The sequence below is a fragment of the Culex pipiens genome, chromosome 3 (genome assembly GCF_016801865.2).
Source record: "Culex pipiens pallens isolate TS chromosome 3, TS_CPP_V2, whole genome shotgun sequence".
Taxonomy (NCBI): domain Eukaryota; kingdom Metazoa; phylum Arthropoda; class Insecta; order Diptera; family Culicidae; genus Culex; species Culex pipiens.
In genome coordinates, this window is record NC_068939.1 from 100,353,140 (window position 1) to 100,359,167 (window position 6,028).

Below are 6,028 nucleotides of genomic sequence, written 5' to 3' on the forward strand. Positions count from 1 at the left end.
CAACCCACCACCCCTCCTGGAAAGGATATTAGCTTGAGTAGCTTTTCAAAAGGGGGTTAGCTGTGGGAAAATATAAAAACAAAACTAAAGAATCAAATGGAAAATGTATACCTGCTATAATACAATCAGACCCCAAAAATTCAAACCCGCCCTTACGAAATGTTACTCTCGCTTTTAGCGCATCGGCTTCTCAGAAACTACTGCCAGCATGCCACGCTTTCAAAAGGCACGCACACCTCCACGTGCGTGTATGTGTGTGAGTGAATGTGACGCGTGTTCCACAAGCGCCTTCCCCATCAAAGTCCATTCATGTTTTGTAACTACGTGGACAACGTGAAAGGAGGTGGAAAGTGGGGTGTTGGGGGTGAGTTCAAAATTTTACTACAGCTTTTCGAATGACCTGCTTGCTACGACTCACTCAAACGACACTGGGACGACCAGGGACAAACGACACTGGTCCAAGTTGGAATTTTTTTTTCTCGTTTGTAACGCGCGCGCTGCTTTTCGTAACGCTCATAGAACAATGTGTTCTTTTGTGTTGTTCCTTTTTCAAAGAAATTCAGAAAAAAACGGTTTTTCGCAGACTAATAGAGACGCATTAGTATTCCATAATTTGCAAAAAAAAAAATCAAACAGGCTAATATGTAGCGTGCGCTTTTTTAAAAGTCTAATTTTAAGATGTATTCCCTTCACTTTACAGCTTCATTTCGTGGGAAGCTCAGAAACAATATTGGCCAATTCACTTTAAATTTCTATAAAGATAAACAATTATATTTCTTCAATAAACCAAATTTCATTTTATTTTTTGCTTTTTGAGTGCTTTTGAATACCCTCGCACAACTAGAAAGATTGACGAGATTATTGGCTAGAAATCAAATATCCCCAAAGATCAAGTCTCCCCACTTTCCCCTATTTTTATGTGGTTGTTCTGTTTCCAGCATGAGCATGAGCATGAGAGACCACCCATGGTTGGGGAGCGTTCTTTTATTACGTAACGCGAAAAATCGGACTTTTAGACCCCCTCCCCCCCCCTCTCGTAACAAAATTTCCATACAAATTTTAAAAATTTTGTATGGAGCGTAACACGGCCTCCGACCCCCCCTCCCCCCCTACTGCGTTACGTAATAAAAGAACGCTCCCTTGTCCTTCTCCGTTGCTGAACAGAACCGTAATATCCTTTCAACACTACTGATCATAGGCTTCGACTATCAAGTGGTATTTCCCTTATCAACAGCATGTATGAATGCGCTGAAAAGATAAAACACCATGATTTTCAGAACAAGATCAGTTGCGAATAGGTAACAGTCATTGGCCACCAACGGCGCCCGCCATGTCAGTTTGTAGATCTCGATTTTAAGGGACGGGAATGTTAGTTAGCGCAGGTTGCTACTAGGGCAGCTGATTTACTCTGTGCTTACACCCCACAAGCGCCAGGAACCTGACAATTGGTTAGTAGGATAGGGTGTTTGGTCAGGATTCATCATAGAAGATGATGATGCGACCCAAAATCATAGTGTTTGTTGAAAGGTATTATATTTTTTTCTCATGGCAAACAATCGGTTGCTGCGGATGAGACATTTCCCGTTTAACTGTTGTTAAATTTGTAATGAAATGGTTTAATCTTAGACAGCCGGCTGTGGAAAGATAAAACCAAATAATATTTATTTATAAAATGAGGTGTTAACGCAATGCTGCAATGATAGCGTAGTCTGATTTTTAATTATATAATCATTTAGTTCATGAATTTGTTACGGAATAGACGCAACGAACTCAATCGTCAAGTGCCTTCCGATCTTCTTTCTGTTCGCTAGATAAGGTATTAATTTTCGTTGCCTCTCGAGCTACGATGCTATGGAGAGGGCTTAACACAAAAACAACCGACGTCGAGCCCTCCGAGCTACGGAGCTATGGGAAGGTCTTTTCCACACAAAAAAGATTCGCGCACCACACGACGTTCTTGATGAATCAAAAAAAGGTGCAGGTGGTTATGTTCTACATCACCAATATGACAAAGAACTTTGTACAAAACTCCTAAAAAATTATTCTATTACATTTTATTTTTAAATCATTGCCTATTTATTTAATCCTGAATAATTTATTCTAATTAAATGTTTTTATCTTTGGCACCTCTGTGAAAATAAATTGCCAAAACACGAAAATATTGCCAAAACAAGTATGGTTCGGAAAATGCCACGGAACCGGCCACTCTAGGTTGTGGTCACCACAATCAAAATGGTTATTTTCATGTCCAGTATCAAAAACCATGAATTTTGATACCCATATTGCCCCAAGTCGGATGGTTCGATTAATGTCCTCCCGGTAGAACCTTCCCTAGGGCACTGGCCACTCCAGGTGTGGCCAATATTTGGTGCACATACTGTGTCTTTCAATGTGTGCGTGTGTGTGTGAGCAATAAAATTACCACCGTGGATCCGTCTTTGACGAAACCGCGATAGGCACTGAAATTTTCTGAGGCTAAGTGCTAGCTTATATAGTTCGCATGAAATGTGGCAACAGTGGTGCCAAACTCTCGCGTGAGAGTTTCGCGAAAGCAGGAGAGGAAGCAAAATTTGCACCATGTTGCCACATTTCATGCGAACTATATAAGCTAGCACTTAGCCTCAGAAAATTTCAGTGCCTATCGCGGTTTCGTCAAAGACGGATCCACGGTGGTAATTTTATTGCTCACACACACACGCACATATTGAACGACACAGTATGTGCACCAAATTGGGAGGGATTCTGTTCTAATGAAGATTGTTAGGAAGGTCACCGGAAAACCAGAAAAATTTGGGGCAATGGGGTTGGGACCACATTGGTAGAACATTGGCCACACCCGGAGTGGCCATGGCCCTGGGGAAGGTTCTTCCGGGGGGACATTTACCGAACCATACAACTTGGGGCAATATGGGTATCAAAATTCATGGTTTTTGAAACTGGTAATGAAAATGGCCATTTTGACTGGATTGGCCACACCCAGAGTGGCCAGTGTCCTGGAGAAGGTTCTACCGGGAGACATTAATCGAACCATACAACTTAAGCCGGGACCGTGGTGTAGGGGTAAGCGTGATTGCCTCTCACCCAGTCGGCCTGGGTTCGATCCCAGACGGTAAGGGTGGCATTTTTCGAGACGAGATTTGTCTGATCACGCCTTCCATCGGACGGGAAGTAAATGTTGGCCCCGGACTAACCTAAAAAGGTTAGGTCGTTAGCTCAGTCCAGGTGTAGGAGTCGTCTCCCTGGGTCCTGCCTCGGTGAAGTCGCTGGCAGGCAGTTGGACTCACAATCCAAAGGTCGTCAGTTCGAATCCCGGGGTGGATGGAAGTTTAGGTGTAAAAAGAGGTTTGCAATTGCCTCAACAATCAAGCCTTCGAACACTTAGTTTCGAGTAGGAATCTCGTAATCGAGAACGCCAAGGCAAAGCTGTAGAGCGAATAATTTGATTTGATTTTGATTTTTTTTTTTTTGACAACTTGGGGCAATATGGGTATCAAAATTCATATTGGTTTTTGAAACTGGCAATCAAAATGTCCCGCCCGTGTGGATCAATCGGACCGCGCACTGGACCCACAATCCAGAGGTTGCTGGTTTGAATCCCGCGGCGGGCGCTCTAAAATTCTAAGTGTAAATATGGGTATCCGGCGCCGTCGCTCCGTGCCGTACTCAAACACTTAGGAGCCCAGGGCGGCAAAGTCCTTGTAGTTAAAAGGAAGACACTAGTGGTTGGTACTAGCAATGGTGGCCGACAGCTATAAAGTCAACTTCGTTTTGTCAATTAAAATGACCATTTTGACCAGATTGGCCACACCCAGAGTGGCCATTGCCCTGGGCAAGGTTCTTCCGGGGGACATTTACCGAACTATACGACTTGGGGTAATATGGGTATCAAAATTGCCCCAAGTCGTATGGTTCGATTAATGCCCCCCCTGTAGAACCTTCCGCAGGGCACAGGCCACTCCGGGTGTGGCCAATATTCTACCAATGTGGTCCCAACCCCATTGCCCCAAATCATTCTAGTTTTCCGGTCACCTTCCTAACAATCTTCATTAGAACAGAATTCCTCCCAATTTGGTGCACATACTGTGTCGTTCAATGTGTGCGTGTGTGTGTGAGCAATAAAATTACCACCGTGGATCCGTCTTTGACGAAACCGCGATAGGCACTGAAATTTTCTGAGGCTAAGTGCTAGCTTATATAGTTCGCATGAAATGTGGCAACAGTGGTGCCAAACTCTCGCGTGAGAGTTTTGCGAAAGCAGGAGAGGAAGCAACATTTGCTACGTGCTTTCAGCCAATCAGCAGCCGGGATTTTTCTTGCATTCATTTTTTATTTTCATCTTAACTTTTAAGTACTTTAACAAAGTTTTATCAACTTTGTGAGGTAGTCAACTTGTACTTTAAGACTTCCCCTTTCGTTTGGTGTGTAAAACATAAAGATTGTTTGAATGGGGGGGAAGATATAAGCATTTGAAAAACGACAGAAAATCGTTACACTTTCGCTTCGCGAAATTTTGGATTGACACCCGTAGACAGTGCCCTTAGGACAAAGTTCTTTGTCAAAACCATGAATTTTGATACCCATATTGCCCCAAGTCGCATGGTTCGATAAAAGTCCCCGGTTGTGGCCAATCCTGCTAAAATGGCCATTTTCATTACCAGTATCAAAAACCATGAATTTTGATACCCATATTGCCCCAAGTCGCATGGTTCGATAAATGTCCCCCCGGTAGAACCTTCCCCAGAGCACTGGCCACTCCGGGTGTGGCCAAAATCCTACCAGATTGGTCCCAACCCCAATGCCCTAAATCATTCTGGTTTCCGGTGACCGTCCAACAATCTTTATAAGAACAGAATTCCTCCCAAGTGTGTGCACAACCTGTGTCTATCAAAGTGTGGATGTGTGTGTCTGAACAATAAAATTACCACCGTGGATCCGTCTTTGACGAAACCTCATAAGGTACTGAAATTTTCTGAGGCTATCTGTTAGCTTAAATAGTTCGCATGAAATGTGGCAACATGGTGCAAATTTTGCCTTTGCTCTTGCTGTCGTGGAACTTTCACGCGAGAATGTTGCACCATGGTTGCCACATTTCATGCGAACTATTTAAGCTAACAGATAGCCTCAGAAAATTTCAGTACCTTATGAGGTTTCGTCAAAGACGGATCCACGGTGGTAATTTTATTGCTCAGACACACACATCCACACATTGATAGACACAGGTTGTGCACCAACTTGGGAGGAATTCTGTTCTTATAAAGATTGTTGGACGGTCACCGGAAACCAGAATGATTTAGGGCATTGGGGTTGGGACCAATCTGGTAGGATTTTGGCCACACCCGGAGTGGCCAGTGCTCTGGGGAAGGTTCTACCGGGGGGACATTTATCGAACCATGCGACTTGGGGCAATATGGGTATCAAAATTCATGGTTTTTGATACTGGTAATGAAAATGGCCATTTTGGCAGGATTTGCCACACTCGGAGTGGCCATTGCCCTGAGGGAAGGTTCAACCGGGGACTTTTATCGAACCATGCGACTTGGGGCAATATGGGTATCAAAATTCATGGTTTTTGATACTGGTAATGAAAATGGCCATTTTGGCAGGATTGGCCACACCCGGAGTGGCCATTGCCCTGAGGGAAGGTTCAACCGGGGACTTTTATCGAACCATGCGACTTGGGGCAATATGGGTATCAAAATTCATGGTTTTTGATACTGGTAATGAAAATGGCCATTTTGACAGGATTGGCCACAACCTGGAGTGGCCGGTGCCCTCAGGGAGGTTCTCCCGGGAAGACATTTATCGAACCATGCGACTTGGGGCAATATGGGTATCAAAATTCATGGTTTTTGATACTGGTAATGAAAATGGCCATTTTGACAGGACCCACACCCGGAGTGGCCAGTGCCCTGCGGAAGGTTCTACAGGGGGGGCATTAATCGAACCATACGACTTGGGGCAATATGGGTATCAAAATTCATGGTTTTTGAAACTGGTAATGAACATGGCCAGTTTGACCGGATTGGCC